Genomic DNA, 23,286 nt, shown 5'->3' with positions numbered 1-23,286 from the left:
AGAGATGGATACATCATCACTGGTCTCTACAGTGGACAGCTATAGAGAGATGGATACATCATCACTGGTCTCTACAGTGGACAGCTATAGAGAGATGGATACATCATCACTGGTCTCTACAGTGGACAGCTATAGAGAGATGGGGATACATCATCACTGGTCTCTACAGTGGACAGCTATAGAGAGATGGATACATCATCACTGGTCTCTACAGTGGACAGCTATAGAGAGATGGATACATCATCACTGGTCTCTACAGTGGACAGCTATAGAGAGATGGATACATCATCACTGGTCTCTACAGTGGACAGCTATAGAGAGATGGATACATCATCACTGGTCTCTACAGTGGACAGCTATAGAGAGATGGATACATCATCACTGGTCTCTACAGTGGACAGCTATAGAGAGATGGATACATCATCACTGGTCTCTACAGTGGACAGCTATAGAGAGATGGATACATCATCACTGGTCTCTACAGTGGACAGCTATAGAGAGATGGATACATCATCACTGGTCTCTACAGTGGACAGCTATAGAGAGATGGATACATCATCACTGGTCTCTACAGTGGACAGCTATAGAGAGATGGAGGATACATCATCACTGGTCTCTACAGTGGACAGCTATAGAGAGATGGATACATCATCACTGGTCTCTACAGTGGACAGCTATAGAGAGATGGATACATCATCACTGGTCTCTACAGTGGACAGCTATAGAGAGATGGATACATCATCACTGGTCTCTACAGTGGACAGCTATAGAGAGATGGAAACATCATCACTGGTCTCTACAGTGGACAGCTATTGAGAGATGATGGATACATCATCACTGGTCTCTACAGTGGACAGCTATAGAGAGATGGATACATCATCACTGGTCTCTATAGTGGACAGCTATAGAGAGATGGAAACATCATCACTGGTCTCTACAGTGGACAGCTATAGAGAGATGGATACATCATCACTGGTCTCTACAGTGGACAGCTATAGAGAGATGGGGATACATCATCACTGGTCTCTACAGTGGACAGCTATAGAGAGATGGAAACATCATCACTGGTCTCTACAGTGGACAGCTATAGAGAGATGGATACATCATCACTGGTCTCTACAGTGGACAGCTATAGAGAGATGGATACATCATCATCACTGGTCTCTACAGTGGACAGCTATAGAGAGATGGATACATCATCACTGGTCTCTACAGTGGACAGCTATAGAGAGATGGATACATCATCACTGGTCTCTACAGTGGACAGCTATAGAGAGATGGATACATCATCACTGGTCTCTACAGTGGACAGCTATAGAGAGATGGATACATCATCACTGGTCTCTACAGTGGACAGCTATAGAGAGATGGATACATCATCACTGGTCTCTACAGTGGACAGCTATAGAGAGATGGGGGATACATCATCACTGGTCTCTACAGTGGACAGCTATAGAGAGATGGATACATCATCACTGGTCTCTACAGTGGACAGCTATAGAGAGATGGATACATCATCACTGGTCTCTACAGTGGACAGCTATAGAGAGATGGATACATCATCACTGGTCTCTACAGTGGACAGCTATAGAGAGATGGATACATCATCACTGGTCTCTACAGTGGACAGCTATAGAGAGATGGATACATCATCACTGGTCTCTACAGTGGACAGCTATAGAGAGATGGATACATCATCACTGGTCTCTACAGTGGACAGCTATAGAGAGATGGTTACATCATCACTGGTCTCTACAGTGGACAGCTATAGAGAGATGGATACATCATCACTGGTCTCTACAGTGGACAGCTATAGAGAGATGGAAACATCATCACTGGTCTCTACAGTGGACAGCTATAGAGAGATGGATACATCATCACTGGTCTCTACAGTGGACAGCTATAGAGAGATGGATACATCATCACTGGTCTCTACAGTGGACAGCTATAGAGAGATGGATACATCATCACTGGTCTCTACAGTGGACAGCTATAGAGAGATGGATACATCATCACTGGTCTCTACAGTGGACAGCTATAGAGAGATGGATACATCATCACTGGTCTCTACAGTGGACAGCTATAGAGAGATGGATACATCATCACTGGTCTCTACAGTGGACAGCTATAGAGAGATGGATATACATCATCACTGGTCTCTACAGTGGACAGCTATAGAGAGATGGATACATCATCACTGGTCTCTACAGTGGACAGCTATAGAGAGATGGATACATCATCACTGGTCTCTACAGTGGACAGCTATAGAGAGATGGATACATCATCACTGGTCTCTACAGTGGACAGCTATAGAGAGATGGATACATCATCACTGGTCTCTACAGTGGACAGCTATAGAGAGATGGATACATCATCACTGGTCTCTACAGTGGACAGCTATAGAGAGATGGATACATCATCACTGGTCTCTACAGTGGACAGCTATAGAGAGATGGATACATCATCACTGGTCTCTACAGTGGACAGCTATAGAGAGATGGATACATCATCACTGGTCTCTACAGTGGACAGCTATAGAGAGATGGGGATACATCATCACTGGTCTCTACAGTGGACAGCTATAGAGAGATGGATACATCATCACTGGTCTCTACAGTGGACAGCTATAGAGAGATGGATACATCATCACTGGTCTCTACAGTGGACAGCTATAGAGAGATGGATACATCATCACTGGTCTCTACAGTGGACAGCTATAGAGAGATGGATACATCATCACTGGTCTCTACAGTGGACAGCTATAGAGAGATGGATACATCATCACTGGTCTCTACAGTGGACAGCTATAGAGAGATGGATACATCATCACTGGTCTCTACAGTGGACAGCTATAGAGAGATGGATACATCATCACTGGTCTCTACAGTGGACAGCTATAGAGAGATGGATACATCATCACTGGTCTCTACAGTGGACAGCTATAGAGAGATGGATACATCATCACTGGTCTCTACAGTGGACAGCTATAGAGAGATGGATACATCATCACTGGTCTCTACAGTGGACAGCTATAGAGAGATGGATACATCATCACTGGTCTCTACAGTGGACAGCTATAGAGAGATGGGAGGATACATCATCACTGGTCTCTACAGTGGACAGCTATAGAGAGATGGATACATCATCACTGGTCTCTACAGTGGACAGCTATAGAGAGATGGATACATCATCACTGGTCTCTACAGTGGACAGCTATAGAGAGATGGATACATCATCACTGGTCTCTACAGTGGACAGCTATAGAGAGATGGATACATCATCACTGGTCTCTACAGTGGACAGCTATAGAGAGATGGATACATCATCACTGGTCTCTACAGTGGACAGCTATAGAGAGATGGATACATCATCACTGGTCTCTACAGTGGACAGCTATAGAGAGATGGATACATCATCACTGGTCTCTACAGTGGACAGCTATAGAGAGATGGATACATCATCACTGGTCTCTACAGTGGACAGCTATAGAGAGATGGACAGCTATAGAGAGATACATCATCACTGGTCTCTACAGTGGACAGCTATAGAGAGATGGATACATCATCACTGGTCTCTACAGTGGACAGCTATAGAGAGATGGAGGATACATCATCACTGGTCTCTACAGTGGACAGCTATTGAGAGATGATGGATACATCATCACTGGTCTCTACAGTGGACAGCTATAGAGAGATGGATACATCATCACTGGTCTCTACAGTGGACAGCTATAGAGAGATGGATACATCATCACTGGTCTCTACAGTGGACAGCTATAGAGAGATGGATACATCATCACTAGTCTCTACAGTGGACAGCTATAGAGAGATGGGGATACATCATCACTGGTCTCTACAGTGGACAGCTATAGAGAGATGGAAACATCATCACTGGTCTCTACAGTGGACAGCTATAGAGAGATGGATACATCATCACTGGTCTCTACAGTGGACAGCTATAGAGAGATGGATACATCATCACTGGTCTCTACAGTGGACAGCTATAGAGAGATGGATACATCATCACTGGTCTCTACAGTGGACAGCTATAGAGAGATGGATACATCATCACTGGTCTCTACAGTGGACAGCTATAGAGAGATGGATACATCATCACTGGTCTCTACAGTGGACAGCTATAGAGAGATGGATACATCATCACTGGTCTCTACAGTGGACAGCTATAGAGAGATGGATACATCATCACTGGTCTCTACAGTGGACAGCTATAGAGAGATGGAGGATACATCATCACTGGTCTCTACAGTGGACAGCTATAGAGAGATGGGGGATACATCATCACTGGTCTCTACAGTGGACAGCTATAGAGAGATGGATACATCATCACTGGTCTCTATAGTGGACAGCTATAGAGAGATGGATACATCATCACTGGTCTCTATAGTGGACAGCTATAGAGAGATGGAAACATCATCACTGGTCTCTACAGTGGACAGCTATTGAGAGATGATGGATACATCATCACTGGTCTCTACAGTGGACAGCTATAGAGAGATGGATACATCATCACTGGTCTCTATAGTGGACAGCTATAGAGAGATGGAAACATCATCACTGGTCTCTACAGTGGACAGCTATAGAGAGATGGATACATCATCACTGGTCTCTACAGTGGACAGCTATAGAGAGATGGATACATCATCACTGGTCTCTACAGTGGACAGCTATAGAGAGATGGATACATCATCACTGGTCTCTACAGTGGACAGCTATAGAGAGATGGTTACATCATCACTGGTCTCTACAGTGGACAGCTATAGAGAGATGGATACATCATCACTGGTCTCTACAGTGGACAGCTATAGAGAGATGGAGGATACATCATCACTGGTCTCTACAGTGGACAGCTATAGAGAGATGGATACACATCATCACTGGTCTCTACAGTGGACAGCTATAGAGAGATGGATACATCATCACTGGTCTCTACAGTGGACAGCTATAGAGATGATGGTCTCTACAGTGGACAGCTATAGAGAGATGGATACATCATCACTGGTCTCTACAGTGGACAGCTATAGAGAGATGGATACATCATCACTGGTCTCTACAGTGGACAGCTATAGAGAGATGGATACATCATCACTGGTCTCTACAGTGGACAGCTATAGAGAGATGGATACATCATCACTGGTCTCTACAGTGGACAGCTATAGAGAGATGGATACATCATCACTGGTCTCTACAGTGGACAGCTATAGAGAGATGGGGATACATCATCACTGGTCTCTACAGTGGACAGCTATAGAGAGATGGATCATCATCTCTATCACTGGTCTCTACAGTGGACAGCTATAGAGAGATGGATACATCATCACTGGTCTCTACAGTGGACAGCTATAGAGAGATGGATACATCATCACTGGTCTCTACAGTGGACAGCTATAGAGAGATGGATACATCATCACTGGTCTCTACAGTGGACAGCTATAGAGAGATGGATACATCATCACTGGTCTCTACAGTGGACAGCTATAGAGAGATGGATACATCATCACTGGTCTCTACAGTGGACAGCTATAGAGAGATGGATACATCATCACTGGTCTCTACAGTGGACAGCTATAGAGAGATGGATACATCATCACTGGTCTCTACAGTGGACAGCTATAGAGAGATGGATACATCATCACTGGTCTCTACAGTGGACAGCTATAGAGAGATGGATACATCATCACTGGTCTCTACAGTGGACAGCTATAGAGAGATGGAGATACATCATCACTGGTCTCTACAGTGGACAGCTATAGAGAGATGGTACATCATCACTGGTCTCTACAGTGGACAGCTATAGAGAGATGGATGGACAGCTCATCACACTGGTCTCTACAGTGGACAGCTATAGAGAGATGGATACATCACTGGTCTCTACTATAGAGTCATCATCACTGGTCTCTAGTGGACAGCTATAGAGAGATGGATACATCATCACTGGTCTCTACAGTGGACAGCTATAGAGAGATGGATACATCATCACTGGTCTCTACAGTGGACAGCTATAGAGAGATGGATACATCATCACTGGTCTCTACAGTGGACAGCTATAGAGAGATGGATACATCATCACTGGTCTCTACAGTGGACAGCTATAGAGAGATGGATACATCATCACTGGTCTCTACAGTGGACAGCTATAGAGAGATGGATACATCATCACTGGTCTCTACAGTGGACAGCTATAGAGATGGAGGGATACATCATCACTGGTCTCTACAGTGGACAGCTATAGAGAGATGGTTACATCATCACTGGTCTCTACAGTGGACAGCTATAGAGAGATGGATACATCATCACTGGTCTCTACAGTGGACAGCTATAGAGAGATGGATACATCATCACTGGTCTCTACAGTGGACAGCTATAGAGAGATGGATACATCATCACTGGTCTCTACAGTGGACAGCTATAGAGAGATGGATACATCATCACTGGTCTCTACAGTGGACAGCTATAGAGAGATGGATACATCATCACTGGTCTCTACAGTGGACAGCTATAGAGAGATGGATACATCATCACTGGTCTCTACAGTGGACAGCTATAGAGAGATGGATACATCATCACTGGTCTCTACAGTGGACAGCTATAGAGAGATGGATACATCATCACTGGTCTCTACAGTGGACAGCTATAGAGAGATGGATACATCATCACTGGTCTCTACAGTGGACAGCTATAGAGAGATGGATACATCATCACTGGTCTCTACAGTGGACAGCTATAGAGAGATGGATACATCATCACTGGTCTCTACAGTGGACAGCTATAGAGAGATGGATACATCATCACTGGTCTCTACAGTGGACAGCTATAGAGAGATGGGGATACATCATCACTGGTCTCTACAGTGGACAGCTATAGAGAGATGGATACATCATCACTGGTCTCTACAGTGGACAGCTATAGAGAGATGGATACATCATCACTGGTCTCTACAGTGGACAGCTATAGAGAGATGGATACATCATCACTGGTCTCTACAGTGGACAGCTATAGAGAGATGGATACATCATCACTGGTCTCTACAGTGGACAGCTATAGAGAGATGGATACATCATCACTGGTCTCTACAGTGGACAGCTATAGAGAGATGGGGATACATCATCACTGGTCTCTACAGTGGACAGCTATAGAGAGATGGATACATCATCACTGGTCTCTACAGTGGACAGCTATAGAGAGATGGATACATCATCACTGGTCTCTACAGTGGACAGCTATAGAGAGATGGAATACATCATCACTGGTCTCTACAGTGGACAGCTATAGAGATGGATACATGGACAGTGGACAGCTATAGAGATGGACATCATCACTGGTCTCTACAGTGGACAGCTATAGAGAGATGGATACATCATCACTGGTCTCTACAGTGGACAGTGGACAGCTATAGAGAGATGGATACATCATCACTGGTCTCTACAGTGGACAGCTATAGAGAGATGGATACATCATCACTGGTCTCTACAGTGGACAGCTATAGAGAGATGGATACATCATCACTGGTCTCTACAGTGGACAGCTATAGAGAGATGGGATACATCATCACTGGTCTCTACAGTGGACAGCTATAGAGAGATGGGGATACATCATCACTGGTCTCTACAGTGGACAGCTATAGAGAGATGGATACATCATCACTGGTCTCTACAGTGGACAGCTATAGAGAGATGGATACATCATCACTGGTCTCTACAGTGGACAGCTATAGAGAGATGGGATACATCATCACTGGTCTCTACAGTGGACAGCTATAGAGAGATGGATACATCATCACTGGTCTCTACAGTGGACAGCTATAGAGAGATGGATACATCATCACTGGTCTCTACAGTGGACAGCTATAGAGAGATGGATACATCATCACTGGTCTCTACAGTGGACAGCTATAGAGAGATGGATACATCATCACTGGTCTCTACAGTGGACAGCTATAGAGAGATGGATACATCATCACTGGTCTCTACAGTGGACAGCTATAGAGAGATGGATACATCATCACTGGTCTCTACAGTGGACAGCTATAGAGAGATGAGGGATACATCATCACTGGTCTCTACAGTGGACAGCTATAGAGAGATGGATACATCATCACTGGTCTCTACAGTGGACAGCTATAGAGAGATGGATACATCATCACTGGTCTCTACAGTGGACAGCTATAGAGAGATGGAGGATACATCATCACTGGTCTCTACAGTGGACAGCTATAGAGAGATGGATACATCATCACTGGTCTCTACAGTGGACAGCTATAGAGAGATGGATACATCATCACTGGTCTCTACAGTGGACAGCTATAGAGAGATGGATACATCATCACTGGTCTCTACAGTGGACAGCTATAGAGAGATGGATACATCATCACTGGTCTCTACAGTGGACAGCTATAGAGAGATGGATACATCATCACTGGTCTCTACAGTGGACAGCTATAGAGAGATGGATACATCATCACTGGTCTCTACAGTGGACAGCTATAGAGAGATGGATACATCATCACTGGTCTCTACAGTGGACAGCTATAGAGAGATGGGGATACATCATCACTGGTCTCTACAGTGGACAGCTATAGAGAGATGGATACATCATCACTGGTCTCTACAGTGGACAGCTATAGAGAGATGGATACATCATCACTGGTCTCTACAGTGGACAGCTATAGAGAGATGGATACATCATCACTGGTCTCTACAGTGGACAGCTATAGAGAGATGGATACATCATCACTGGTCTCTACAGTGGACAGCTATAGAGAGATGGATACATCATCACTGGTCTCTACAGTGGACAGCTATAGAGAGATGGAGGATACATCATCACTGGTCTCTACAGTGGACAGCTATAGAGAGATGGATACATCATCACTGGTCTCTACAGTGGACAGCTATAGAGAGATGGATACATCATCACTGGTCTCTACAGTGGACAGCTATAGAGAGATGGATACATCATCACTGGTCTCTACAGTGGACAGCTATAGAGAGATGGATACATCATCACTGGATACATCATCACTGGTCTCTACAGTGGACAGCTATAGAGAGATGGATACATCATCACTGGTCTCTACAGTGGACAGCTATAGAGAGATGGATACATCATCACTGGTCTCTACAGTGGACAGCTATAGAGAGATGGATACATCATCACTGGTCTCTACAGTGGACAGCTATAGAGAGATGGATACATCATCACTGGTCTCTACAGTGGACAGCTATAGAGAGATGGATACATCATCACTGGTCTCTACAGTGGACAGCTATAGAGAGATGGATACATCATCACTGGTCTCTACAGTGGACAGCTATAGAGAGATGGATACATCATCACTGGTCTCTACAGTGGACAGCTATAGAGAGATGGATACATCATCACTGGTCTCTACAGTGGACAGCTATAGAGAGATGGATACATCATCACTGGTCTCTACAGTGGACAGCTATAGAGAGATGGATACATCATCACTGGTCTCTACAGTGGACAGCTATAGAGAGATGGATACATCATCACTGGTCTCTACAGTGGACAGCTATAGAGAGATGGATACATCATCACTGGTCTCTACAGTGGACAGCTATAGAGAGATGGATACATCATCACTGGTCTCTACAGTGGACAGCTATAGAGAGATGGAGGATACATCATCACTGGTCTCTACAGTGGACAGCTATAGAGAGATGGATACATCATCACTGGTCTCTACAGTGGACAGCTATAGAGAGATGGATACATCATCACTGGTCTCTACAGTGGACAGCTATAGAGAGATGGAGGATACATCATCACTGGTCTCTACAGTGGACAGCTATAGAGAGATGGAGATGGATACATCATCACTGGTCTCTACAGTGGACAGCTATAGAGAGATGGATACATCATCACTGGTCTCTATAGAGTGGACAGCTATAGAGAGATGGAGATACATCATCACTGGTCTCTACAGTGGACAGCTATAGAGAGATGGATACATCATCACTGGTCTCTACAGTGGACAGCTATAGAGAGATGGATGGATACATCATCACTGGTCTCTATAGTGGACAGCTATAGAGAGATGGATACATCATCACTGGTCTCTATAGTGGACAGCTATAGAGAGATGGAAACATCATCACTGGTCTCTACAGTGGACAGCTATAGAGAGATGGATACATCATCACTGGTCTCTACAGTGGACAGCTATATTGAGATGGTTACATCATCACTGGTCTCTATAGTGGACAGCTATAGAGAGATGGATACATCATCACTGGTCTCTACAGTGGACAGCTATAGAGAGATGGATACATCATCACTGGTCTCTACAGTGGACAGCTATAGAGAGATGGATACATCATCACTGGTCTCTACAGTGGACAGCTATAGAGAGATGGATACATCATCACTGGTCTCTACAGTGGACAGCTATAGAGAGATGGATACATCATCACTGGTCTCTACAGTGGACAGCTATAGAGAGATGGATACATCATCACTGGTCTCTACAGTGGACAGCTATAGAGAGATGGATACATCATCACTGGTCTCTACAGTGGACAGCTATAGAGAGATGGATACATCATCACTGGTCTCTACAGTGGACAGCTATAGAGAGATGGATACATCATCACTGGTCTCTACAGTGGACAGCTATAGAGAGATGGATACATCATCACTGGTCTCTACAGTGGACAGCTATAGAGAGATGGATACATCATCACTGGTCTCTACAGTGGACAGCTATAGAGAGATGGATACATCATCACTGGTCTCTACAGTGGACAGCTATAGAGAGATGGATACATCATCACTGGTCTCTACAGTGGACAGCTATAGAGAGATGGATACATCATCACTGGTCTCTACAGTGGACAGCTATAGAGAGATGGATACATCATCACTGGTCTCTACAGTGGACAGCTATAGAGAGATGGATACATCATCACTGGTCTCTACAGTGGACAGCTATAGAGAGATGGATACATCATCACTGGTCTCTACAGTGGACAGCTATAGAGAGATGGATACATCATCACTGGTCTCTACAGTGGACAGCTATAGAGAGATGGATACATCATCACTGGTCTCTACAGTGGACAGCTATAGAGAGATGGATACATCATCACTGGTCTCTACAGTGGACAGCTATAGAGAGATGGATACATCATCACTGGTCTCTACAGTGGACAGCTATAGAGAGATGGATACATCATCACTGGTCTCTACAGTGGACAGCTATAGAGAGATGGATACATCATCACTGGTCTCTACAGTGGACAGCTATAGAGAGATGGATACATCATCACTGGTCTCTACAGTGGACAGCTATAGAGAGATGGATACATCATCACTGGTCTCTACAGTGGACAGCTATAGAGAGATGGATACATCATCACTGGTCTCTACAGTGGACAGCTATAGAGAGATGGATACATCATCACTGGTCTCTACAGTGGACAGCTATAGAGAGATGGATACATCATCACTGGTCTCTACAGTGGACAGCTATAGAGAGATGGATACATCATCACTGGTCTCTACAGTGGACAGCTATAGAGAGATGGATACATCATCACTGGTCTCTACAGTGGACAGCTATAGAGAGATGGATACATCATCACTGGTCTCTACAGTGGACAGCTATAGAGAGATGGATACATCATCACTGGTCTCTACAGTGGACAGCTATAGAGAGATGGATACATCATCACTGGTCTCTACAGTGGACAGCTATAGAGAGATGGATACATCATCACTGGTCTCTACAGTGGACAGCTATAGAGAGATGGATACATCATCACTGGTCTCTACAGTGGACAGCTATAGAGAGATGGTTACATCATCACTGGTCTCTACAGTGGACAGCTATAGAGAGATGGTTACATCATCACTGGTCTCTACAGTGGACAGCTATAGAGAGATGGACATCATCACTGGTCTCTACAGTGGACAGCTATAGAGAGATGGATACATCATCACTGGTCTCTATAGTGGACAGCTATAGAGAGATGGATACATCATCACTGGTCTCTATAGTGGACAGCTATAGAGAGATGGAAACATCATCACTGGTCTCTACAGTGGGCAGCTATAGAGAGGTGGATACATCATCACTGGTCTCTACAGTGGACAGCTATAGAGAGATGGATACATCATCACTGGTCTCTACAGTGGACAGCTATAGAGAGATGGATACATCATCACTGGTCTCTACAGTGGACAGCTATAGAGAGATGGATACATCATCACTGGTCTCTACAGTGGACAGCTATAGAGAGATGGGGGATACATCATCACTGATGGATCACATCATCACTGGTCTCTACAGTGGACAGCTATAGAGAGATGGATACATCATCACTGGTCTCTACAGTGGACAGCTATAGAGAGATGGATACATCATCACTGGTCTCTACAGTGGACAGCTATAGAGAGATGGATATACATCATCACTGGTCTCTACAGTGGACAGCTATAGAGAGATGGATACATCATCACTGGTCTCTACAGTGGACAGCTATAGAGAGATGGATACATCATCACTGGTCTCTACAGTGGACAGCTATAGAGAGATGGATACATCATCACTGGTCTCTACAGTGGACAGCTATAGAGAGATGGATACATCATCACTGGTCTCTACAGTGGACAGCTATAGAGAGATGGATACATCATCACTGGTCTCTACAGTGGACAGCTATAGAGAGATGGATACATCATCACTGGTCTCTACAGTGGACAGCTATAGAGAGATGGATACATCATCACTGGTCTCTACAGTGGACAGCTATAGAGAGATGGATACATCATCACTGGTCTCTACAGTGGACAGCTATAGAGAGATGGATACATCATCACTGGTCTCTACAGTGGACAGCTATAGAGAGATGGATACATCATCACTGGTCTCTACAGTGGACAGCTATAGAGAGATGGATACATCATCACTGGTCTCTACAGTGGACAGCTATAGAGAGATGGATACATCATCACTGGTCTCTACAGTGGACAGCTATAGAGAGATGGATACATCATCACTGGTCTCTACAGTGGACAGCTATAGAGAGGATGGATACATCATCACATCATCACTGTCTCTACAGTGGACAGCTATAGAGAGATGGATACATCATCACTGGTCTCTACAGTGGACAGCTATAGAGAGATGGAAACATCATCACTGGTCTCTACAGTGGACAGCTATAGAGAGATGGATACATCATCACTGGTCTCTACAGTGGACAGCTATAGAGAGATGGATACATCATCACTGGTCTCTACAGTGGACAGCTATAGAGAGATGGATACATCATCACTGGTCTCTACAGTGGACAGCTATAGAGAGATGGATACATCATCACTGGTCTCTACAGTGGACAGCTATAGAGAGATGGATACATCATCACTGGTCTCTACAGTGGACAGCTATAGAGAGATGGATACATCATCACTGGTCTCTACAGTGGACAGCTATAGAGAGATGGATACATCATCACTGGTCTCTACAGTGGACAGCTATAGAGAGATGGATACATCATCACTGGTCTCTACAGTGGACAGCTATAGAGAGATGGATACATCATCACTGGTCTCTACAGTGGACAGCTATAGAGAGATGGATACATCATCACTGGTCTCTACAGTGGACAGCTATAGAGAGATGGATACATCATCACTGGTCTCTACAGTGGACAGCTATAGAGAGATGGATACATCATCACTGGTCTCTACAGTGGACAGCTATAGAGAGATGGATACATCATCACTGGTCTCTACAGTGGACAGCTATAGAGAGATGAGATACATCATCACTGGTCTCTACAGTGGACAGCTATAGAGAGATGGATACATCATCACTGGTCTCTACAGTGGACAGCTATAGAGAGATGGATACATCATCACTGGTCTCTACAGTGGACAGCTATAGAGAGATGGATACATCATCACTGGTCTCTACAGTGGACAGCTATAGAGAGATGGATACATCATCACTGGTCTCTACAGTGGACAGCTATAGAGAGATGGATACATCATCACTGGTCTCTACAGTGGACAGCTATAGAGAGATGGATACATCATCACTGGTCTCTACAGTGGACAGCTATAGAGAGATGGATACATCATCACTGGTCTCTACAGTGGACAGCTATAGAGAGATGGATACATCATCACTGGTCTCTACAGTGGACAGCTATAGAGAGATGGATACATCATCACTGGTCTCTACAGTGGACAGCTATAGAGAGATGGATACATCATCACTGGTCTCTACAGTGGACAGCTATAGAGAGATGGATACATCATCACTGGTCTCTACAGTGGACAGCTATAGAGAGATGGATATATCATCACTGGTCTCTACAGTGGACAGCTATAGAGAGATGGATACATCATCATCACTGGTCTCTACAGTGGACAGCTATAGAGAGATGGATACATCATCACTGGTCTCTACAGTGGACAGCTATAGAGAGATGGATACATCATCACTGGTCTCTACAGTGGACAGCTATAGAGAGATGGATACATCATCTCTACAGTGGTCTCATCACTGGTCTCTACAGTGGACAGCTATAGAGAGATGGATACATCATCACTGGTCTCTACAGTGGACAGCTATAGAGAGATGGATACATCATCACTGGTCTCTACAGTGGACAGCTATAGAGAGATGGATACATCATCACTGGTCTCTACAGTGGACAGCTATATCATCACTGGTCTCTACAGTGGACAGCTATAGAGAGATGGATACATCATCACTGGTCTCTACAGTGGACAGCTATAGAGAGATGGATACATCATCACTGGTCTCTACAGTGGACAGCTATAGAGAGATGGTTACATCATCACTGGTCTCTACAGTGGACAGCTATAGAGAGATGGATACATCATCACTGGTCTCTACAGTGGACAGCTATAGAGAGATGGATACATCATCACTGGTCTCTACAGTGGACAGCTATAGAGAGATGGAGGATACATCATCACTGGTCTCTACAGTGGACAGCTATGGAGAGATGGATGGATACATCATCACTGGTCTCTACAGTGGACAGCTATAGAGAGATGGATACATCATCACTGGTCTCTACAGTGGACAGCTATAGAGAGATGGATACATCATCACTGGTCTCTACAGTGGACAGCTATAGAGAGATGGATACATCATCACTGGTCTCTACAGTGGACAGCTATAGAGAGATGGATACATCATCACTGGTCTCTACAGTGGACAGCTATAGAGAGATGGAAACATCATCACTGGTCTCTACAGTGGACAGCTATAGAGAGATGGATACATCATCACTGGTCTCTACAGTGGACAGCTATAGAGAGATGGAAACATCATCACTGGTCTCTACAGTGGGCAGCTATAGAGAGGTGGATACATCATCACTGGTCTCTACAGTGGACAGCTATAGAGAGATGGATACATCATCACTGGTCTCTACAGTGGACAGCTATAGAGAGATGGAGGGACATATATCACTGGTCTCTACAGTGGACAGCTATAGAGAGATGGATACATCATCACTGGTCTCTACAGTGGACAGCTATAGAGAGATGGATACATCATCACTGGTCTCTACAGTGGACAGCTATAGAGAGATGGATACATCATCACTGGTCTCTACAGTGGACAGCTATAGAGAGATGGATACATCATCACTGGTCTCTACAGTGGACAGCTATAGAGAGATGGATACATCATCACTGGTCTCTACAGTGGACAGCTATAGAGAGATGGATACATCATCACTGGTCTCTACAGTGGACAGCTATAGAGAGATGGATACATCATCACTGGTCTCTACAGTGGACAGCTATAGAGAGATGGATACATCATCACTGGTCTCTACAGTGGACAGCTATAGAGAGATGGATACATCATCACTGGTCTCTACAGTGGACAGCTATAGAGAGATGGATACATCATCACTGGTCTCTACAGTGGACAGCTATAGAGAGATGGATACATCATCACTGGTCTCTACAGTGGACAGCTATAGAGAGATGGATACATCATCACTGGTCTCTACAGTGGACAGCTATAGAGAGATGGATACATCATCACTGGTCTCTACAGTGGACAGCTATAGAGAGATGGATACATCATCACTGGTCTCTACAGTGGACAGCTATAGAGAGATGGTCTACATCATCACTGGTCTCTACAGTGGACAGCTATAGAGAGATGGAGGGATACACATCATCACTGGTCTCTACAGTGGACAGCTATAGAGAGATGGATACATCATCACTGGTCTCTACAGTGGACAGCTATAGAGAGATGGATACATCATCACTGGTCTCTACAGTGGACAGCTATAGAGAGATGGGTCTCTACAGTGGATACATCATCACTGGTCTCTACAGTGGACAGCTATAGAGAGATGGATACATCATCACTGGTCTCTACAGTGGACAGCTATAGAGAGATGGATACATCATCACTGGTCTCTACAGTGGACAGCTATAGAGAGATGGATACATCATCACTGGTCTCTACAGTGGACAGCTATAGAGAGATGGATACATCATCACTGGTCTCTACAGTGGACAGCTATAGAGAGATGGATACATCATCACTGGTCTCTACAGTGGACAGCTATAGAGAGATGGATACATCATCACTGGTCTCTACAGTGGACAGCTATAGAGAGATGGATACATCATCACTGGTCTCTACAGTGGACAGCTATAGAGAGATGGATACATCATCACTGGTCTCTACAGTGGACAGCTATAGAGAGATGGAGAGATGGATACATCATCACTGGTCTCTACAGTGGACAGCTATAGAGAGATGGATACATCATCACTGGTCTCTACAGTGGACAGCTATAGAGAGATGGGTGGATACATCATCACTGGTCTCTACAGTGGACAGCTATAGAGAGATGGATACATCATCACTGGTCTCTACAGTGGACAGCTATAGAGAGATGGATACATCATCACTGGTCTCTACAGTGGACAGCTATAGAGAGATGGATACATCATCACTGGTCTCTACAGTGGACAGCTATAGAGAGATGGATACATCATCACTGGTCTCTACAGTGGACAGCTATAGAGAGATGGATACATCATCACTGGTCTCTACAGTGGACAGCTATAGAGAGATGGATACATCATCACTGGTCTCTACAGTGGACAGCTATAGAGAGATGGATACATCATCACTGGTCTCTACAGTGGACAGCTATAGAGAGATGGATACATCATCACTGGTCTCTACAGTGGACAGCTATAGAGAGATGGATACATCATCACTGGTCTCTACAGTGGACAGCTATAGAGAGATGGATACATCATCACTGGTCTCTACAGTGGACAGCTATAGAGAGATGGGATACATCATCATCACTGGTCTCTACAGTGGACAGCTATAGAGAGATGGATACATCATCACTGGTCTCTACAGTGGACAGCTATAGAGAGATGGATACATCATCACTGGTCTCTACAGTGGACAGCTATAGAGAGATGGATACATCATCACTGGTCTCTACAGTGGACAGCTATAGAGAGATGGATACATCATCACTGGTCTCTACAGTGGACAGCTATAGAGAGATGGATATACATCATCACTGGTCTCTACAGTGGACAGCTATAGAGAGATGGATACATCATCACTGGTCTCTACAGTGGACAGCAGTGGATACATCATCACTGGTCTCTACAGCAGCTATAGAGAGATGGATACATCATCACTGGTCTCTACAGTGGACAGCTATAGAGAGATGGTTAGATGGATACATCATCACTGGTCTCTACAGTGGACAGCTATAGAGAGATGGATACATCATCACTGGTCTCTACAGTGGACAGCTATAGAGAGATGGATACATCATCACTGGTCTCTACAGTGGACAGCTATAGAGAGATGGATACATCATCACTGGTCTCTACAGTGGACAGCTATAGAGAGATGGATACATCATCACTGGTCTCTACAGTGGACAGCTATAGAGAGATGGAGGATACATCATCACTGGTCTCTACAGTGGACAGCTATAGAGAGATGGATACATCATCACTGGTCTCTACAGTGGACAGCTATAGAGAGATGGATACATCATCACTGGTCTCTACAGTGGACAGCTATAGAGAGATGGATACATCATCACTGGTCTCTACAGTGGACAGCTATAGAGAGATGGATACATCATCACTGGTCTCTACAGTGGACAGCTATAGAGAGATGGATACATCATCACTGGTCTCTACAGTGGACAGCTATAGAGAGATGGATACATCATCACTGGTCTCTACAGTGGACAGCTATAGAGAGATGGATACATCATCACTGGTCTCTACAGTGGACAGCTATAGAGAGATGGATACATCATCACTGGTCTCTACAGTGGACAGCTATAGAGAGATGGGATACATCATCACTGGTCTCTACAGTGGACAGCTATAGAGAGATGGATACATCATCACTGGTCTCTACAGTGGACAGCTATAGAGAGATGGATACATCATCACTGGTCTCTACAGTGGACAGCTATAGAGAGATGGATACATCATCACTGGTCTCTACAGTGGACAGCTATAGAGAGATGGATACATCATCACTGGTCTCTACAGTGGACAGCTATAGAGAGATGGATACATCATCACTGGTCTCTACAGTGGACAGCTATAGAGAGATGGATACATCATCACTGGTCTCTACAGTGGACAGCTATAGAGAGATGGATACATCATCACTGGTCTCTACAGTGGACAGCTATAGAGAGATGGATACATCATCACTGGTCTCTACAGTGGACAGCTATAGAGAGATGGATACATCATCACTGGTCTCTACAGTGGACAGCTATAGAGAGATGGATACATCATCACTGGTCTCTACAGTGGACAGCTATAGAGAGATGGATACATCATCACTGGTCTCTACAGTGGACAGCTATAGAGAGATGGATACATCATCACTGGTCTCTACAGTGGACAGCTATAGAGAGATGGATACATCATCACTGGTCTCTACAGTGGACAGCTATAGAGAGATGGGATACATCATCACTGGTCTCTACAGTGGACAGCTATAGAGAGATGGATACATCATCACTGGTCTCTACAGTGGACAGCTATAGAGAGATGGGATACATCATCACTGGTCTCTACAGTGGACAGCTATAGAGAGATGGATACATCATCACTGGTCTCTACAGTGGACAGCTATAGAGAGATGGATACATCATCACTGGTCTCTACAGTGGACAGCTATAGAGAGATGGATACATCATCACTGGTCTCTACAGTGGACAGCTATAGAGAGATGGATACATCATCACTGGTCTCTACAGTGGACAGCTATAGAGAGATGGATACATCATCACTGGTCTCTACAGTGGACAGCTATAGAGAGATGGATACATCATCACTGGTCTCTACAGTGGGACAGCTATAGGTCTCTACAGAGATGGATACATCATCACTGGTCTCTACATAGTGGAGATGGAGGGATACATCATCACTGGTCTCTACAGTGGACAGCTATAGAGAGATGGATACATCATCACTGGTCTCTACAGTGGACAGCTATAGAGAGATGGATACATCATCACTGGTCTCTACAGTGGACAGCTATAGAGAGATGGATACATCATCACTGGTCTCTACAGTGGACAGCTATAGAGAGATGGGGACAGCTATAGATACATCATCACTGGTCTCTACAGTGGACAGCTATAGAGAGATGGATACATCATCACTGGTCTCTACAGTGGACAGCTATAGAGAGATGGATACATCATCACTGGTCTCTACAGTGGACAGCTATAGAGAGATGGATACATCATCACTGGTCTCTACAGTGGACAGCTATAGAGAGATGGATACATCATCACTGGTCTCTACAGTGGACAGCTATAGAGAGATGGAGGATACATCATCACTGGTCTCTACAGTGGACAGCTATAGAGAGATGGATACATCATCACTGGTCTCTACAGTGGACAGCTATAGAGAGATGGATACATCATCACTGGTCTCTACAGTGGACAGCTATAGAGAGATGGATACATCATCACTGGTCTCTACAGTGGACAGCTATAGAGAGATGGATACATCATCACTGGTCTCTACAGTGGACAGCTATAGAGAGATGGATACATCATCACTGGTCTCTACAGTGGACAGCTATAGAGAGATGGATACATCATCACTGGTCTCTACAGTGGACAGCTATAGAGAGATGGATACATCATCACTGGTCTCTACAGTGGACAGCTATAGAGAGATGGATACATCATCACTGGTCTCTACAGTGGACAGCTATAGAGAGATGGATACATCATCACTGGTCTCTACAGTGGACAGCTATAGAGAGATGGATACATCATCACTGGTCTCTACAGTGGACAGCTATAGAGAGATGGATACATCATCACTGGTCTCTACAGTGGACAGCTATAGAGAGATGGATACATCATCACTGGTCTCTACAGTGGACAGCTATAGAGAGATGGATACATCATCACTGGTCTCTACAGTGGACAGCTATAGAGAGATGGATACATCATCACTGGTCTCTACAGTGGACAGCTATAGAGAGATGGGGGATACATCATCACTGGTCTCTACAGTGGACAGCTATAGAGAGATGGATACATCATCACTGGTCTCTACAGTGGACAGCTATAGAGAGATGGATACATCATCACTGGTCTCTACAGTGGACAGCTATAGAGAGATGGATACATCATCACTGGTCTCTACAGTGGACAGCTATAGAGAGATGGATACATCATCACTGGTCTCTACAGTGGACAGCTATAGAGAGATGGGGGATACATCATCACTGGTCTCTACAGTGGACAGCTATAGAGAGATGGAAACATCATCACTGGTCTCTACAGTGGACAGCTATAGAGAGATGGATACATCATCACTGGTCTCTACAGTGGACAGCTATAGAGAGATGGATACATCATCACTGGTCTCTACAGTGGACAGCTATAGAGAGATGGATACATCATCACTGGTCTCTACAGTGGACAGCTATAGAGAGATGGATACATCATCACTGGTCTCTACAGTGGACAGCTATAGAGAGATGGGGGATACATCATCACTGGTCTCTACAGTGGACAGCTATAGAGAGATGGATACATCATCACTGGTCTCTACAGTGGACAGCTATAGAGAGATGGATACATCATCACTGGTCTCTACAGTGGACAGCTATAGAGAGATGGATACATCATCACTGGTCTCTACAGTGGACAGCTATAGAGAGATGGATACATCATCACTGGTCTCTACAGTGGACAGCTATAGAGAGATGGATACATCATCACTGGTCTCTACAGTGGACAGCTATAGAGAGATGGGGGATACATCATCACTGGTCTCTACAGTGGACAGCTATAGAGAGATGGGGATACATCATCACTGGTCTCTACAGTGGACAGCTATAGAGAGATGGATACATCATCACTGGTCTCTACAGTGGACAGCTATAGAGAGATGGATACATCATCACTGGTCTCTACAGTGGACAGCTATAGAGAGATGGGGATACATCATCACTGGTCTCTACAGTGGACAGCTATAGAGAGATGGATACATCATCACTGGTCTCTACAGTGGACAGCTATAGAGAGATGGATACATCATCACTGGTCTCTACAGTGGACAGCTATAGAGAGATGGATACATCATCACTGGTCTCTACAGTGGACAGCTATAGAGAGATGGATACATCATCACTGGTCTCTACAGTGGACAGCTATAGAGAGATGGATACATCATCACTGGTCTCTACAGTGGACAGCTATAGAGAGATGGATACATCATCACTGGTCTCTACAGTGGACAGCTATAGAGAGATGGATACATCATCACTGGTCTCTACAGTGGACAGCTATAGAGAGATGGATACATCATCACTGGTCTCTACAGTGGACAGCTATAGAGAGATGGATACATCATCACTGGTCTCTACAGTGGACAGCTATAGAGAGATGGATACATCATCACTGGTCTCTACAGTGGACAGCTATAGAGAGATGGATACATCATCACTGGTCTCTACAGTGGACAGCTATAGAGAGATGGATACATCATCACTGGTCTCTACAGTGGACAGCTATAGAGAGATGGATACATCATCACTGGTCTCTACAGTGGACAGCTATAGAGAGATGGATACATCATCACTGGTCTCTACAGTGGACAGCTATAGAGAGATGGATACATCATCACTGGTCTCTACAGTGGACAGCTATAGAGAGATGGATACATCATCACTGGTCTCTACAGTGGACAGCTATAGAGAGATGGATACATCATCACTGGTCTCTACAGTGGACAGCTATAGAGAGATGGATACATCATCACTGGTCTCTACAGTGGACAGCTATAGAGAGATGGATACATCATCACTGGTCTCTACAGTGGACAGCTATAGAGAGATGGTTACATCATCACTGGTCTCTACAGTGGACAGCTATAGAGAGATGGATACATCATCACTGGTCTCTATGGACATCTATAGAGAGATGGATCATCACTGGTCTCTACAGTGGATACATCATCACTGGTCTCTACAGTGGACAGCTATAGAGAGATGGATACATCATCACTGGTCTCTACAGTGGACAGCTATAGAGAGATGGATACATCATCACTGGTCTCTACAGTGGACAGCTATAGAGAGATGGGGATACATCATCACTGGTCTCTACAGTGGACAGCTATAGAGAGATGGATACATCATCACTGGTCTCTACAGTGGACAGCTATAGAGAGATGGTTACATCATCACTGGTCTCTACAGTGGACAGCTATAGAGAGATGGAGGGTCTCTATATAGAGAGATGGATACATCATCACTGGTCTCTACAGTGGACAGCTATAGAGAGATGGGGGATACATCATCACTGGTCTCTACAGTGGACAGCTATAGAGAGATGGAGGATACATCATCACTGGTCTCTACAGTGGACAGCTATAGAGAGATGGAGGATACATCATCACTGGTCTCTACAGTGGACAGCTATAGAGAGATGGAGGATACATCATCACTGGTCTCTACAGTGGACAGCTATAGAGAGATGGAGGATACATCATCACTGGTCTCTACAGTGGACAGCTATAGAGAGATGGAGTCATATTGTAATAGAGATACATATATATTAAATACTACTTTCATCATTTCTAACGATATAGTTTTTTACTGTTGAGGGAAAATGTCACAGCCTACACTGGAAACCCCCTGTAATGGGGATGTATGGACCATTTCATATGTCTGTCTACTATA

This window comes from Oncorhynchus keta, chromosome 10, assembly GCF_023373465.1.
Source record: "Oncorhynchus keta strain PuntledgeMale-10-30-2019 chromosome 10, Oket_V2, whole genome shotgun sequence".
Classification (NCBI taxonomy): Eukaryota; Metazoa; Chordata; class Actinopteri; order Salmoniformes; family Salmonidae; genus Oncorhynchus; species Oncorhynchus keta.
This window is presented reverse-complemented; position numbering follows the sequence as displayed.